The sequence below is a fragment of the Nerophis lumbriciformis genome, linkage group LG13, assembly GCF_033978685.3.
Source record: "Nerophis lumbriciformis linkage group LG13, RoL_Nlum_v2.1, whole genome shotgun sequence".
Classification (NCBI taxonomy): Eukaryota; Metazoa; Chordata; class Actinopteri; order Syngnathiformes; family Syngnathidae; genus Nerophis; species Nerophis lumbriciformis.
The window spans coordinates 22,588,264-22,606,838 of record NC_084560.2 but is presented as its reverse complement, the minus strand read 5'-3'; the positions used below and the strand labels follow the sequence as shown (position 1 = coordinate 22,606,838).

The window sequence follows — 18,575 nt, the reverse complement described above, 5'->3', positions numbered from 1 at the left end:
AATCATAAAAAATTGATGTGCTGTGTATTAATTAGAGTGGTGACGTTTCTATGAAACTTTTATGAAATGTCACGTATTTGTGTTGTTTTTGCGCTGCAAAGTGGCTTTGTTTGTTTTCCACATGAGCACAGAGGCTGGTGATCAGCTGACCTTTGGAATTTTGGCTTGAGAGAGAGTGTAGCCTGAAGTTCCCTGCTCAGCAAGTATTTCAGTTTCGGTCATTTGAATTCCATGCACCTTTTGATGTCTAATGTCTGTCTCTCCTGTTTAGGTAATATTTAACTAGTCCCCACCAGTTTTCTCCGATTATTTATGTATTGTAACAGAGTAATAGCAGTGCCAGGACTATCCTCCATGTACATTTGTTCTCAATAGGGGTGTAATGATTGATCGATGCATTGATAGATCGATTTGTATTCCTAAATTTCAAGTATATCGATCTGTGCTCAGCAAGTCGGCCTTCCGGAAGATAGGTATCCAACATCGATTTGAAAAGGCGATATATACATTTTATTGATGATAGAAAAACGAAAACATTGGATTTAAGAACGGCATACTTTATATGAAGTTTAGCACTAAACGTTAAACGTTACAGTAAACCTGTTTGTCTGTCTGTGGTGTAATCAAATCAATCACGGTGGTCGAGAAAGATCATACCTAATGAAAAACACCACTAGACAATGTCATTAATTACAACACAATAACTTTCAGCTCAAACACGATTGTAAAAGCCCCAACAATTAAAAACGAAACAACACAACAATATAGAGCCACAACTTAACTTTAAACCACAAAGGATGTGACTGACTAAACGGAAGTGACAGCAGAGCAAGTTCGCCGCCGGACCAGCTTGAGATGGGAGGTTAAAAACAATGTAATACACAGTATATTTGGAAAAAGTAAAAATAAGTTATCTCCAGTATTACTGGAACAAGTGGTCCCACTTCACTAATGTTTCCAACTTCATTCATTTCACCATAGGCCATTTGGTCGGTGTGTTGACATAAGTTGTCTGTTTATTTTTGGTATTAATATTGTATATTTTTTATGTTGAAAAACAACGGCAAAAGTAGCAGGATCCAGTATTTATTTCACAGCCAGCTTGATTTTTTTTTTTTGGTCAAAGTTACTAAATTGATTTTAAATCACTGAATTGTTTCGGATCTTACCGTTCTAAAAAAAATAATATCGTCCCTGAATCCTATTGACAACCACAAATTCTGAATCGAATTGAATCGTGGGCATCACGGTGGAAGAGGGGTTAGTACATCTGCCTCACAATACGAAGGTCCTGGGTTAGATCCTGCGCTCGGGATCATTCTGTGTGTAGTTTGCATGTTCTCCCTGTGACTGCGTCGGTTCCCTCCGGGTACTCCGGCTTCCTCCCACCTCCAAAGACATGCACCTGGGGATAGGTTGATTGGCAACACTAAATTGACCCTGGTGTGTGAATGTGAGTGTGAATGTTGTCTGTCTATCTGTGTTGGCCCTGTGATGAGGTGGCGACTTGTCCAGGGTGTACCCCGCCTACCGCCCGGATGCAGCTGAGATAGGCTCCAGCGACCCCCCCCCCCCCCCCCATGACCCCAAAAGGGACAAGCGGTAGAAAACGAATGGATGGATTGAATGAATTTAATTGTTGTCAAAACGAATCGTTACACCCATAGTCCTAACAAATTAAGGTTCCCTTCTTATGTAAAAATTGACTTTTGATAATGTTCTCACAGTAATATGTGTCCCTAGAGCAGTGGTTCTTAACCTGGGTTTGATCGAAACCTAGGGGTTCGGTGAGTCGGCCTCAGGGGTTTGGCGGAGGTCAAGACACACCCGACTCATCGTGTAAATAAAAACTTCTCCCTATCGGCGTATTACGGATACGGCAACAGCAGAAGTCGCACTGATTTGCAGGTGTGTACTTTGTTGTGAGTTTATGCACTGTGTTGGTTTTGTTCTTTGAACAAAGTGATGTTCATGCACGGTTCATTTTGTGCACCAGTAAAAAAACATGGTAACACTTTAGCATGGGGAACATATTCATGATTAATTAGTTGCTTATTAACATGCAAATTAGTAACATATTGGCTCTTAACTAGTCATTATTAACCCTCTAACCCCGGCCCTAACCCTCTAACCCTAACCAAAAAACTCTAAATTAAGTCTTTGTTACTTAGAATATGTTCCCCTGGTGTCCAAAAAACTCTAAATTAAGTCTTTGTTACTTAGAATATGTTCCCCATACTAAAGTGTTACCAAAAACATATAACTTCATCTTAAATTTGGAAGAAATTTTTTTTTTTATTTCACTAAAGAAGGGTTCGGTGAATGCGCATATGAAACTGGTGGGGTTCGGTACCTCCAACAAGGTTAAGAACCACTGCCCTAGAGCTTGTTTATAGGCACTAAACAGGAAAGGTCTTATCATCTCCTTCACTCGTACGACGTCATAAAATAAATCTCTTCCTCATTGTGAATGTTATGATACTGCCAGTGATCCATACTGCCAGTGATCCAACATGATAAAAGTATGACAACCACAGTTTTGTCACAAAAGACAAAAAAGGTCTTCACGACACAACTTAAAATAACGCCTCTGGCTGTGCCAACGGTCCGTTAGCAAATACCTGGTAGCTGCAAGTTTAAACATTTTGTCTGTCTTCAGTGAATATGCTAACTTAGCATGATGTTGATGTTAAAATGAGACCGTAACTCAAAGTGTAACTATGCTAGTGTCGCTGATGTTTGTGCCCTCCTGTCCGAAGAGTTACATTGTATATGTAAAACGTGGCTATAAGAACACAATGGCGCTTTTTGGAGACAGAGACACACACTTTTTGGAGACAGAGACACACACTTTTTGTTAGAGACAGATGTGGACGGGTACAGACACACAAAACGTGTTCCCAGTAGGGCTTCCTTTGAACTGTCTAAATTCGGGCATCAACGCTACCGTATTTTTTGGATTATAAATCGCTCCGAAGTATACGTCGCACCGGCCGAAAATGCATAATAAAGAAGGAAAAAAACATATATACATAGCACTCGAATTGGGGGAAATTTATTTGATAAAATCCAACACCAAGAATAGACATTTGAAAGGCAATTCAAAATAAATAAAGAATAGTGAACAACAGGCTGAATAAGTGTACGTTATATGAGGCATAAATAACCAACTGAGAATGTGCCTGGTATGTTAACGTAACATATTATGGTAAGAGTCATTCAAATAACTATAACATATAGAACATGCTATACGTTTACCAAACAATCTGTCACTCCTGATCGCTAAATCCCATGAAATCTTCTTCCTCGTTGTCGCTCCTGGTATGCGCCGCTAGCGTCCTTTCTTTCTGCTGTTCGATCGTCGTTTTCTGCTGCATGTTTCACTACGTCCAGCTTGTAATCTGCAGTATATGATTTCCTTTTCGGTGCCATTTTTGTTCAGTCCTTCTCAGTTTTTATAAGTTACCGCCAATGTTGAAATAATCAATTTTAATAGCTACGGCAGTAGCATATAGCAGTTAGCATCCCATGACCCACAATGCACTTCTGCCATGACCCTCCCCTGCCGAATTCTTATTGGCTGACATTTGCTTCGTCTCTTCTGTGAATTAGATAAATAATGCTATTTGATATTTTACGGTAATGAGTTAATTTTTTAATCGTTGAACAATAATGTAATATAGCACCCAAATATACAGTACAGTAGCTTGAAGAGGAAGAATTATTTTTCCAGGTATCTGGTATCTATTTAATGAAAACAGAATTATTTGACACTTATATCGCGTTTTTGTATCTAGTTTAGGGATCCACACCATTGTTTGACATGTGTCCCATTCGGACACTATCCTCAGCCATCTGTGCACTGAATCTTTGGACTGCCGTTTCACACTATTTAGAGGCTGTCTGCTTTTTATCCTCGCCGCAGGATATCAGTGCCCCTCCTTCTCCAGTGGGGTCCCCTGCCGGGGTGTGGTTGGAGGCCAGAGATTGGATTCTCCCCTCCTTCTCAAGCACACACACACACACACACACACACACACACACACACACACACACACACACACACACACACACACACACACACACACACACACACCATGCACCATTACACCCCTCTCAAGAGAGTTGGGCTTGTAACAAGACTACAAGGTAGAGCATCTGTTCCTGGAGCCACTCCTTTCACGATAAGACCCTCCCTCATATTATTTTGGTGGCTCCTTCGGTCTGAGACACACACACACACACACACACACACACACACACACACACACACACACACACACACACACACACACACACACACATTCTTGTATTTGTTTCCTTCTTGGGACCTCCGAAAAATGCCTACCTCTTTAGGACCACCATTTCTAGACATGTAAAGATTTGTATTCAAAACATTTAATAATATATACAAACTATGCATATGTAAAAAAGCTTGTTGTGAAAAAAGTGTTGGAATTTCACAAGAAAAAGGTCACAATTTCACAAGAAAAACTAAGAATTTGGGCAGTATTATAATAGAAGTCGTAATTTTACTTAAGACAAGTCAAAATTTTACAAGGAAAATGGAACATTTGTGCAATATTATGATAAAAGTTGGAATTTTACTCTACCAGTCGCAATTTTACAAGAACAGATTAAAATGTTGGCAATGTTATCAAGAGTCGGAATTTTACTCGACAAAAGTCACAAGTTTATAAGAAAACTTTAAAATGTTGGCAATATTTTAATAATAATCGGAAATTTGTCATAATTATGACAAGTCATAATTTTACTCAAAAAATTTCACTATTTTACAAGAACAACAAAAAATGGCAATATTGTGATAAAAGTCAGAATTTTATATGACTAATGTCACCATTTTGCATTGAAAAGTAACAATTTTACATAAAGTAATCATTTAACGAGAAAGTATTGCAATATTACAGAAACAGAAAGAATATGAGAATTTGTTCCCAATTTTATAAGAAATAAGTCAGCACATGGTGAGAAAAAAACTGCTTTTAGTTAATTTTTATTTTTTTTGAATTTTTTGTTTGTAATCAGTTTTTATTCTTCATTATTTACTTCAAGTTATTACAGTATGTCTCTATATACATTTGTATTTAATTTGTTTAATTCATTTTGGCCAAAGGGGGCACATTTCAATTTCTTACACACACTTGTTATTACATACGTTGGGCAGAGGGGGAGCACTTCAGATTTTTACACACACTTGTTATTTCATGTGTTGACCATAGGGGGAGCACTTTTAAAACCGACACACAGTCAATTTGAAAAATCCCTCCTTTTTGGGGCCATGATGTTGGTCCTAACTTGTTCACCGGTCCTCATATGGAAGGTACTTTTCCTTGTTGATGTCTCAAGAAGGGTAGAAGTACAAGAACACACACACACACACACACACACACACACACACACACACACACACACACACACACACACACACACACCAAACATTGAATCGTGCCTCCTTTGTGCTGCGGTTTTTGTAGTGACTCAAGCTTGGAGTCAATGCCACACTTTCACTGTTTATAATAGTTCAAACTACAACTTCTCTGCAGCCTTTTAATCAACGCCATTCTATGGACTTTGCATTTGAATACATTGCATGTTATTAATCATCTCCAATGCTTTTGTGTGTGTGTGCGTGTGCATTCAGGTGACAACAAGGGCAGAGGTGAGACAGAGATCATAACACACGGGTCAAACCTCCTGAGATGCTCAGCAATCTTCTTACAGGTCAGTACAACAATGGACGCTTCCGACTTTGCCCGCAAAGCCACGTCTCCTTAGTTACTGTTGCTACGTCCCACACTTTTGTCAAAGATGGCGGAAGATCATCAATCATTCACTTGAATTTAACACAACATTAGCATATCTTTCCTTACCGATACTGAACATCCTTGGAGTTGTAGTGGGAGGGCACTGTGAATTTCCTGCGATCTGATTGGTTAAAATACTTCGAATAACTAACAGGTCATGAAGTATGTATACACCACTGCGCGTGTGTTTGTGACGTTCATTTGACAAACTTGGCTCTTTTTTTTTTTTACTCCTCTTTTTACTGATATCCATTTTGGTCACTCATGATGACTACGTTCACACTGCAGGCCAAAGTGCCCCATTTTTTTTTTTTAATCTTATTTTTTCCAGCTGACTGTTTATACTGCAAGTAAAATGTGATCATTATCAGACTCCAGTATAAAGACGCACTGGCCCCAATGTGGCCTCTACATCATTTGCAAGCGCAGTTCGATTAAGTGCGAAGTTGACCGGATTCCGTACATGAACAAGGAAGTCCTTACTACTACAAAATAAAATAAGTTGTCACACCTTAAAAAATTTTCTTTTTTGATGTGAAAATAAATTAATGTAATATTATGTATATATATATATATATATATATATATATATATATATATACAGGTATATAGCTTAATATATGTAGGAAGGTTGTAATCTTTTTCTGGCTGGAAAATGGAGGCAACACGGACATCCACATTAGCTTTATTTTTCAACATAAACAACTTACATAACATGTAAGCAAATAATGGAGACGTCAGTTCCTGTTCCTTTAACAATTGCTATTTCTTCGGAATCAAAGTATACAATATATATCTTCATATATGACATATAGCCTAATATTTGCTCACTATTGACCGCCAAAAAATTCTTTGCATACAGAAAACGGATGTTGTGATGACGAATCCACTTCCGCTCGTGGGCTGCGTCTTTCCTCGTGCACTCGAATGACGTAGCTCGCCCAAAGAAAATGCAAGAGTCGCATTCAGGAAGCATTGCCGTTTAGACTGCAGTCACATTTGAAAAGATCGGATTCCAATTGGATTCGGACTACTCCCTGATGTGGCCTGAATCTGATGCGAAAAGGTCAGATTTGAAGCACTTTGGAGTGTTTTAGACTGGCAAAAAATCCAATCTGTATCACTTGAGGGCAAAAAATCTGATTTTGTGTGCAGTGTAAATTGGGCCTAAGTCAGGCTATGGTACCAATAAACCTTGTGTAACCTCTAAAGTTGAATGCGCCCAAAATCGTATAATTTGGATTTCGACCAATGTTTTTCAGGAGAAAAATACCTTTTAATTTGCACACAAGTGCACATTTTAAACAGCTGTCATGTGTTAAGTCACACAAGGCCTCAACTCAGCATGCATAACCCTGAATTTCCAATGGAAGCGCAGCGGCAGCCGTTCGCAGTCCAACAATCCCCACCGCCGTTCTGTTGCGGCTCCGACGTGCAGTGAAATAGCGCAGACTTTTACGAAATCCCGCAAATCCAGGCGTGATCATGTATTGAGGGGAGTTGTAGTAAAGCAAACCACAAACAGTTTATTTTGCTGCACGCACACACACACACACACACACACACACACACACACACACACACACACACACACACACACACACACACACACACACACAGACACACATTCTTGTATTTGTTACCTTCTTGAGACCTCTGAAAAATGCCTACCTCCTTAGTACCACCCTTTCTAGATATATAAAGATTTGTATTTACAACATCAGATATACAAACTATGCCAATATAAAAAAGCTTGTTGTGAAAAATGAGTTGGAATTTCAGAAGAAAAACTAAGAATTTTGGCAGTATTATAATAAGTCGTAATTTTAGTCATTTAGTCAATTTACAAGAAAAACTGAACATTTCTGCAATGTTATGATAAAAGTTGGAATTTTACTCTATAACAGTCACAATTTTACAAGAAATGCTTAGAATTGCAATTTTATTTCTCTGACGCAGCGTTTGTCTTGGTGATGAAGATGTGGCAATGCTGGTACATTAAGCACCGGCCAAATTGATGTGGGATTTGATTCAAAGGGACTTTCTTTTGTCAAAAAAAAAAAGAATGTCCTACTTAGAGAGAGGCACAACTGCAACCCAACGTGCTGATTCCAGCTGGTGCTGCTCTGAATTACATTCACCTCCCCCTCTGTCGCCTTTCCCCTTCATCTCTGTTTGCTCCTCCTCTTTGAGTCAGTGCAGAAGATTCCCTTTTTCCTCCTCCTCCTCAGGTTTGTGACCCTCGTCCTCCCTGCGTCAGACAGCTCCATTCATGAAAAGTGTGACGTGAGCGGGTCTGTGACGCTGCAACCCACCCACTCACAGCCCGGGTGCTGCCTAAGCTACAGGAATGCCTGTCATTCTCCAGCCTCTGACTCGCCCTCTTTCTGCTTTTTCTCCTGCTATTCTTCTCCCTAACCGGTGCTTAATTTACCATCTTGCCTTTTTTTAACCTCCCCTGCTTCAGAACTGAAGAAGGAAGCATGAAACCAAGCTCGGTCCTACGTGAGTAGTCCAGTGATGCTCTGTTGCTACATACGAGTGTAGGCGGAGATTCTCCCGCTTTTGTGAGGTTTATCTCTTTCTTATTGTGCTGGTGTGCAGTAAGCAGCGTCTCAATTCTTGTGTGCATGTGTTTATACGTGAATCAGCTGTTTTCACCGTGTCTGCACTGCGGGAGTGTGTTGAGCAGTCGTGCGCCGGTGTGTGCATACGGGAGCTATTTTAGGCACTGGTAAGGCTGCTACTGGTGCTGCTGCTGCTTTGTAATGCAGTATGTCTCTGTGCCCTCTGAAGGACAGTGCAGATGACACAAACCTCTGACAGAGCAGCAGACTAACCTCCAGTTTTTTTTTCTTTAAGGAAATGTAATGGAACAAACCTTTGAGATGTGATAACACTGTCAAAGATGACGCACCTTAACCTGGTAGACATATGTCTGAACTCTGTCCTGGCTGAACATACAGTATGCAGTGCATGCATCGTCTTTCCTCGTGTGTAAACTTTGCCCCTCTGCAGTTTAATCCATCTTCTTTATTTACTCTGCTTGGCAACAAGAAATGTAGCACCCATCCTTGTTCTCGGATACTAAGCATGTTTATGTAACTGTGCTAGATGAGTAGCCGTCAGACGGGTTTTAGAGGGGAAGAGGACGAATCATCCTTTACCCAAAGAGCACACACGCTGGTGTACTGTACAGTAGGAAGGTGATTCATATTGTCGCTGTTTACCTGAAACACGAAACGTGACGAATTGGGGATTGCACTATCCACTTTTGGCGAGTGTTAAATATCTTAAAATGTGTTTTGTGGCAATTCCAACTTGACCGCAGCACCAGTTTCTTTGTAAAGTGCCGCTTTCCATCATTTTGAGGAGACTGCAAGACAAAATGTTTAACTTTCTGCTCTGATAACTTTCTCTCTACTGCATCTGACATATATTTAAAGTATTTTTTTAAGCAACACATGAATTACTTTCCCTAGTAATAATTATGTTTATCAAAGACTAATTGCATTAGTAATTCAATTACTTTTTTGGTTAAGTAACAAGGAGTTACAATTACTTTTTAGAAGTAATTTTCAGAACACTGGTAGTAACAGTAATGTGGTGTTGAGTTTAAACTAAACACTTTGCACATTTTGTTTAAAATACCGGTATATATCTTATATCGCGATTCCGCCTAAAAATACCGGGATATCAGTTTTGGTCCGTATCGCCCAGCTCTGAAGTAGCTGCATAATATCCCATACCAAACCGTCTTTTGAATACTCTTCATATTGGAGTATGGAAAAGCGACTGTGCCGTGCAGTAGTGCTGTAGCTAATGTGCCGTTTCCTGGAGACAATTTTGAAGCAAAAACGCTGCTAAACTGCATTCAACCGAGATTTTTTGGCTTGTATCTGAGCGCCGTGGAAACAGTGCTGTTTCTTGCACTTTCCGGCCCGTTTTTATGTTCCAAAAAAACTGTTGTAATGTAAGATAACACATAGTACAACTTATTTTTGGTTGCAGCATACAGTCGTGGTCAAAAGTTTTTATACACTTGTAAAGAACATAATGTCATGGCTGTCTTGAGTTTCCAATAATTTCTGCAACTCTTATTTTTTTGTGATAGAGTGATTGGAGCACATACTTGTTGGTCACAAAAAACATTCATGAAGTTTGGTTCTTTTATGAATTTATTATGGGTCTACTGAAAATGTGACCAAATCTGCTGGGTCAAAAGTATACATACAGCTATGTGTCCCTTGGCAAGTTTCTCTGCAATAAGGCAGCCATGACATTATGTTCTTTACAAGTGTATGTAAACTTTTGACCATGACTGTATGTACAATTTTACTCTCAGATGCATGTTTTGTAAGCAGTGGTACTATAAACTCAGTAGTGCATGGAAGCACTAATACGTATTGATTCTTTGGTTTCCTGTAGTGGTTGCCTTTGTTTGCTTTGTTAGCTCAGTTGGTAGAGTGGCCGTGCCAGCAACTTGAGGGTTCCAGGTTCAATCCCCGCTTCCGCCATCCTAGTCACTGCTGTTGTGTCCTTGGGCAAGACACTTTACCCACCTGCTCCCAGTGTCGCCCACATTGGTTTAAATGTAACTTAGATATTGGGTTTCACTATGTAAAAGCGCTCTGAGTCACTAGAGAAAAGCGCTATATAAATATAATTCACTTCACTTCACTCTTCCCCTCAAAGTGTCACGCATTTCCATATTGTGCATGGCCCGTTCGAATTGCGTCAATCACGGAGTGTCTCTTGCAACACACTCGTTTTGCAAGAGACATTCCGTGATTCCGTGCACTTTTTGTGTGTCTGTCTCTCTCATCCTTGGTCCATGTTGTTGGCGGGCCTGGAAGGCTGTCTCGAGTAAAAGAGCACAAGGGGAATTGTTGTGGCAGCAGCTGCTCCTGTCTCCTGGCCGTGCAGGGCAGACGGTTCACATGGAGCCGGCTCCTCTTGTGTCCTTTGTTGTCGCTCTCTGGTGTCTTTCCCATCAGTGCGGGGTACTGTATCTTGCTGCAAACAGCCATTTCAGTTTCTGATTCTCCTCTGACTCTCATTCATTCATCCATCCATCCATCCATCTTCTTCCGCTTATCCGAGGTCGGGTCGCGGGGGCAGCAGCTTAAGCAGGGAAGCCCAGACTTCCCTCTCCCCAGCCACTTCGTCCAGCTCCTCCCGGGGGATCCCGAGGCGTTCCCAGGCCAGCCGGGAGAGATAGTCTTCCCAGCGTGTCCTGGGTCTTCCCCGTGGCCTCCTACCGGTCGGACGTACCCGAAACACCTTCCTGGGGAGGCGTTCGGGTGGCATCCTGACCAGATGCCCGAACTACCTCATCTGGCTCCTCTCGATGTGGAGGAGCAGTGGCTTTACTTTGAGCTCCCCCCGAATGACAGAGCTTCTCACCCTATCTCTAAGGGAGAGCCCCGCCACTCGGCGGAGGAAACTCATTTCGGCCGCTTGTACCCGTGATCTTGTCCTTTCGGTCATGACCCAAAGCTCATGACCATAGGTGAGGATGGGAACGTAGATCGACTGGTAAATCGAGAGCTTTGCCTTCCGGCTCAGCTCCTTCTTCACCACAACGGATCGATACAGCGTCCGCATTACTGAAGACGCCGCACCGATCCGCCTGTCGATCTCACGATCCACTCTTCCCCCACTCGTGAACAAGACTCCGAGGTACTTGAACTCCTCCACTTGGGACAAGATCTCCTCCCCAACCCGGAGATGGCACTCCACCCTTTTCCGGGAGAGAACCATGGACTCGGACTTGGAGGTGCTGATTCCCATCCCAGTCGCTTCACACTCGGCTGCGAACCGATCCAGTAAGAGCTGAAGATCTTGGCCGGAGGAAGCCATCAAGACCACATCATCTGCAAATAGCAGTGACCTAATCCTGCAGCCACCAAACCAGAGCCCCTCAAACGCCCTGACTGCGCCTAGAAATTCTGTCCATAAAGGTTATGAACAGAATCGGTGACAAAGGGCAGCCTTGGCGGAGTCCAACCCTCACTGGAAACGTGTCCGACTTACTGCCGGCAATGCGGACCAAGCTCTGACACTGATTATACAGGGAGCGAACTGCCACAATAAGACAGTCCGTTACCCCATACTCTCTGAGCACTCCCCACAGGACTTCCCGGGGTACACGGTCGAATGCCTTCTCCAAGTCCACAAAGCACATGTAGACTGGTTGGGCAAACTCCCATGCACCCTCAAGGACCCTGCCGAGAGTATAGAGCTGGTCCACAGTTCCACGACCAGGACGAAAACCACACTGTTCCTCCTGAATCCGAGGTTCGACTATCCGGCGTAGCCTCCTCTCCAGTACACCTGAATAGACCTTACCGGGAAGGCTGAGGAGTGTGATCCCACGATAGTTGGAACACACCCTCCGGTTCCCCTTCTTAAAGAGAGGAACCACCACCCCGGTCTGCCAATCCAGAGGTACCGCCCCCGATGTCCACGCGATGTTGCAGAGTCTTGTCAACCAAGACAGCCCCACAACATCCAGAGCCTTAAGGAACTCCGGGCGGATCTCATCCACCCCCGGGGCCTTGCCACCAAGGAGCTTTTTAACTACCTCGGCAACCTCATCCCTAGAAATAGGAGACCACCACAGACTCCCCAGGCCCTGCTTCCTCATAGGAAGACGTGCTGGTAGGATTGAGGAGGTCTTCGAAGTATTCCCTCCACCGATCCACAACATCCACAGTCGAGGTCAGCAGAGCACCATCCCCACCATACACGGTGTTGACACTGCACTGCTTCCCCTTCCTGAGGCGGCGGATGGTGGTCCAGAATTGCTTCGAAGCCGTCCGGAAGTCTTTTTTCATGGCCTCCCCGAACTCCTCCCATGTCTGTCCGAGTTTTTGCCTCCGCGACCGCTGAAGCCGCACACCGCTTGGCCTGTCGGTACCTGTCTGCTGCCTCAGGAGTCCCATGAGCCAAAAGAACCCGATAGGACTCCTTCTTCAGCCTGACGGCATCCCTCACCGCCGGCGTCCACCAACGGGTTCTAGGATTACCGCCACGACAGGCACCAACTACCTTGCGGCCACAGCTCCAATCGGCCGCCTCGACAATAGAGGTACGGAACATTGTCCACTCGGACTCAATGTCCAGCACCTCCCTCGTGACATGTTCAAAGTTCTTCCGGACGTGGGAATTGAAACTCTCTCTGACAGGAGACTCTGCCAGGCGTTCCCAGCAAACCCTCACAATGCGTTTGGGCCTGCCAGGTCTGTCCGGCATCCTCCCCCACCATCGCAGCCAACTCACCACCAGGTGGTGATCGGTAGAAAGCTCCGCCCCTCTCTTCACCCGAGTGTCCAAAACATGAGACCGCAAATCCGATGACACAACTACAAAGTCGATCATGTAACTGCGGCCTAGGGTGTCCTGGTGCCAAGTGCACATATGGACACCCTTATGTTTGAACATGGTGTTTGTTATCGACAATCTGTGACGAGCACAAAAGTCCAATAACAGAACACCACTCGGGTTCAGATCCGGGTGGCCATTCTTCCCAATCACACCTCTCCAGGTTTCACTGTCGCTGCCAACATGAGCGTTGAAGTCCCTCAGTAGAACGAGGGAATCACCCGGGGGAGCACTCTCCAGTACTCCCTCGAGTGAATCCAAAAAGGGTGGGTACTCTGAGCTGCCAGTCAGTCAGGACCCGTCCCCCCACCCGAAGGCGGAGGGAAGCTACCCTCTCGTCCACCGGGTTGAACTCCAACGTGCAGGCTTTGAGCCGAGGGGCAACAAGAATTGCCACCCCAGCCCGTCGCCTCTCACTGCCGGCAACGCCAGAGTGGAAGAGAGTCCAGCCCCTCTCAAGAGAAGTGGTTCCAGAGCCCTTGCTGTGCGTCGAAGTGAGTCCGACTATATCTAGCCGGAACTTCTCCACCTCACGCACTAGCTCAGGCTCCTTCCCCCCCAGCGAAGTGACGTTCCACGTCCCAAGAGCCAGCTTATGTAGCCGAGGATCGGACCGCCAAGTGCCCTGCCCTCGGCTGCCGCCCAGCTCACACTGCACCCGACCTCTATGGCCCCTGCTATGGGTGGTGAGCCCATTGGAGGGGGGACCCACGTTGCCTCTTCGGGCTGTGCCCGGCCGGGCCCCATGGGGACAGGCCCGGCCACCAGGCGCTCGCCATCGTGCCCCACCTCCGGGCCTGGCTCCAGAGGGGGGCCCCGGTGACCCGCGTCCGGGCGAGGGAAATCTGGGTCCTTTGTTTGTGTTCTTCATCGAGGTCTTCGAGCTGCTCTTTGTCTGATCCCTCACCTAGGACCAGTTTGCCTTGGGAGACCCTACCAGGGGGCATAGAAACCCCCGGACAACATAGCTCCTAGGATCATTGGGACACGCAAACTCCTCTACCACGGTAAGGTGGCAGCTCAGAGAGGAGGACTCTCATTCATTTTTTTCCCTAATACTTTCTTCTGTCTCTAACAGAATCTCCCTCCCTCACTGCTCACTGCGTCCTTTTCTGTCCGCCTAATTTGCTTTCTCCTCTCTGATACATGCTTTCCCTTTGGCCCCTCCATCCCTTTCTGCCTCTTTGTCCTAATTCATCCATCCATTTCCTCTACCAGCTGCTGAGAGGCAAGGTACAACTGGGATCTATTGCTTGTCAATCACATTGATACAGAAAACCATTCGCACTCACATTTACACAGCCGATTTACTGTAGAATAAATTATTCGTTAATCTAATATACTTTACATGCTAGGAAGTACTGTACAGAGAGAATATTGAAACCGTACACTGAAAGAATCTAAGCCACAACATCTTGTCTGCTGTAAGTCAGTAGTGCTAATAAATGCACCACAAGGTATTCATAATATCCATCCATTTTCAACCGCTTGTCCCTCTCGGGGTCGCGGGGGTGCTGGAGCCTATCCCAGCTGCACTCGGGCGGAAGGCCGGGTGCACCCTGGACAAGTCGCCACCTCATCACAGGGCCAACACAGAGAGGCAACATTCACACACTGGGGCCAATTTAGTGTTGCCAATCAACCTATCCTTAGATGACATTAAACAGTCAAGCTTTTTTCTGGGTTATATGCCTGTCAGAATTTAAAGGCAACCGGATAAAAACCCCTTGAAAGTGTAGGTTAATCAGTGTTGGCGCTAGGAATTTTCAAATTAGGTCCCGGGGACCCCATCAAGTCATAAAAATGGGGTTCCACAGTAAATTTTTGGGGTCCCACCTTTTTTGTAAGCGTTTTGAAAACAAATGATAAATGTATGCATTATCCTGTTATATCTCACATTCTATATTGTGTTTTGGAAAAAGGTTGTCATAAACGTTACTTAATTCATTAAAAAAAATAATACAAAAGAAAACTAATTTTAATGCATATGTAAATGTATTCAGTTATAAACATTCAGTCACTTTCTTCTTTCCTTCATGGATCTAAACTTTACCGCTGCCGGTATTTTTTCAAATATTTTTTCATTTAAAAAGTTGTAGGTGTATATATTTCAGTATAAAAGTCTTAAAGGTTTTTTTGCTTCAGTCATGAAATGATGATAATGGTGTGCCAGGGCATACATGCATATGACAAATTGAATTGATTATTCTTACCTGTATTAAGATCATCAGTCGTTTAAAAACTGCCACATCTACACTTTCACGGCAAATAATGCCAACAAACTTAGAATTTGGCAAGTTAGTTTCAATGTCATTTAATACAGTGGCACCCAATGCCTCTAGCATTTCATCTCTGGCTTTGTGGTGGCCATAAACTGTGTGTTCCCCTTTAGTCTATAGTCTCTGTAGAATGTAAGAGTTCCAAGTCCTTGTTCGCAGTGGTAGGACTTGTGTGCCAAGTTCCTGTCAGCCATATTAGTTTTGAATATGAAGTAGCACATTTCAAATGCAGTATTAAAGGCACTACCTTAATCCACTTTTCATGTTTGATGTATTGAAAACTCAATCAATCAATGTTTATTTATATAGCCCTAAATCACAAGTGTCTCAAAGGGCTGCACAAGCCACAACGACATCCTCGGTACAGAGCCCACATAAGGGCAAGGAAAAACTCACCCCGTTGGGACGTCGATGTGAATGACTATGAGAAACCTTGGAGAGGACCGCATATGTGGGTAACCCCCCCCCCCCCCTCTAGGGGAGACCGAATGCAATGGATGTCGAGTGGGTCTGACATAATATTGTGAGAGTCCAGTCCATAGTGGATCCAACATAATAGTAAGAGTCCAGTCCATAGTGGGGCCAGCAGGACACCATCCCGAGCGGAGACGGGTCAGCAGCGCAGAGATGTTCCCAACCAATGCACAGGCGAGCCGTCCACCCCGGGTCCCGACTCTGGACAGCCAGCACTTTATCCATGGCCACCGGACCTGTGCCCCCACCCCCCTCCACAAGGGAGAGGGGAGCAGAGGAGAAAAGAAAAGAAACGGCAGATCAACTGGTCTAAAAGGGGGGTCTATTTAAAGGCTAGAGTATACAAATGAGTTTTAAGATGGGACTTAAATGCTTCTACTGAGGTAGCATCTCTAATTGTTACCGGGAGGGGATTCCACAGTACTGGAGCCCGAATAGAAAACGCTCTATAGCCCGCAGACTTTTTTTGGGCTCTGGGAATCACTAATAAGCCGGAGTTCTTTGAACGCAGATTTCTTGCCGGGACATATGGTACAATACAATCGACAAGATAGGACGGAGCTAGACCGTGTAGTATTTTATACGTAAGTAGTAAAACCTTAAAGTCGCATCTTAAGTGCACAGGAAGCCAGTGCAGGTGAGCCAGTATAGGCGTAATATGATCAAACTTTCTTGTTCTTGTCAAAAGTCTAGCAGCCGCATTTTGTACCAACTGTAATCTTTTAATGCTAGACATAGGGAGACCCGAAAATAATACGTTACAGTAGTCGAGACGAGACGTAACGAACGCATGAATAATGATCTCAGCGTCGCTAGTGGATAAAATAGAACGAATTTTAGCGATATTACGGAGATGAAAGAAGGCCGTTTTATTAACACTCTTAATGTGTGATTCAAACGAGAGAGTTGGGTCGAAGATAATACCCAAATTCTTTACTGAGTCGCCTTGTGTAATTGTTTGGTTGTCAAATGTTAAGGTGGTATTATTAAATAAATGTCGGTGTTTAGCAGGACCGATAATCAGTATTTCCGTTTTCTTGGCGTTGAGTTGCAAGAAGTTAGCGGACATCCATTGTTTAATTTCAAAACTGTTCTTATTGTTTTATTTTTGATACTAAGAATATATTTTTATTTTAACTTTCTCAGCGAATATTAATTTTGATCTAATTTTATATATATTTGTTTTCATCTCAAACATGTTATGATGGCAAAATGAACATTGATTACTATTTTACATGCAATGAATGCAGTGAACTGTATTGCATTCTTAAAATTTTAAACGGTTAGTCTTTTTATATTGTTTATGTATTGTTGGCAGGTTGCGTGGAGAAACCAACGTTTAAACAGCACCGTATAATAATCATCAAAAACGCACGAGAGACAAGAACTTTGTTTATGCAGTCACACAACACAGCACATAGGGCTGTGAGTGCACCTGTTTTTATTAGCACACACAAATTGGCCCAATCAACCTTGGACACATTTTAGCTGTGCGTGTCAGCCTTCAATAATGAAAACAGGCGTTTAGGAAATAAAAGACAATTAGCCAAATGCAATAATTGAGGGCACATCTTAACATGTATAAATAAACCTTAATCAAGCAAAACAGTGATTTATTCGATTAATCGATCGGGATATTCGATAGAATACTCGATTACTAAAATATTCGATAGCTGCAGCTCTACTGCAGACAACTCAGTGCTTTACAATATGAGGGGTGCTTGGGCTGGGACACCAGTATTATGGACCTCTAAAGTAGGTAATCGATGACCTACTAAGGGGTCATCTTAGATTTTGATTACAATCCATGTATCGTTCAAATGTTTTCCAAGCTTGAATGTCTTGGGCTTTTAAACAAAAAATCAGAAGAAATGGTAGGATTCATCTACAGAAATGAGAACACTGCCTCTTAACCATGTGACGATGACTTTCACCCAACTAAAGTGGGCCGTCAAAGTCCCTCCAGCTGGACTTGTGCCCAAGGCGGAGAGAGTAAAGCTGATTTAGAAATGGGCCCATGTCCAGACAACCAAATCAGCACTGGCCAGCTCTCATGTCGCTGCATTTGCTATGAATGTGTTCTTGGTTCTAATTTTGTCTGCTCCATCAAGTAGAAAGGAATGCAGCAGCATTTTTTGATCTCGCTATTTCGTAGCTTTTGTTTACCAACATGCGGCCATTTTAGTGTCCTGATCAGGCTGCAGTCTGCACTGACAAGGGAAACTTGTAAATGCTGCAATTCATGACAAAAGTACATAGGCATTCACTTTTTTCTTCTCTGTCTTATTTGAACAATCTCGTTAAAGGGGAATTGCACTTTTTAATTTTATTTTGCCTATCGTTCCCAATACTTACAATAGTTTTTTCTCTCGCTTTTTGACTTATGAAAATCGTCTCGTTCTAGGTGACTAGCAATGCAGCTAATGGGAGCAATCATTTCTACCTCTAAATTGCTTTAAAAATTCATTCAAATACCTGCCAGCAATACTCCATTTACGTTCCATATCCTGTATAATAACCAAGCTGTAGCGACATTGTTATTGTAAGAGCGAACATGGAGGAACTATCTTTCTAGCATAGCAACACCTCTGTATTATGCTACAGTATTAGC

The 18,575-nt window shown here is 43.3% G+C and overlaps 1 protein-coding gene across 2 annotated transcripts in view; it reads left to right on the top strand.

The window, feature by feature from the left end:
- The window catches only part of map3k13 (mitogen-activated protein kinase kinase kinase 13), a 63,465-nt gene that overhangs the window by 18,344 nt on the left and 26,546 nt on the right, over window positions 1-18,575 (top strand). Inside the window, exon 3 of one of the 2 annotated variants that reach the window (XM_061971493.1) lies at window positions 5,663-5,742. The gene's annotated coding sequence lies outside the window, so the exon portion shown is untranslated. Of the gene's footprint in view, window positions 1-5,662; window positions 5,743-7,082; window positions 8,331-18,575 lie in introns of those variants that run through there. The other variant, XM_061971494.2, reaches the window with a different exon arrangement.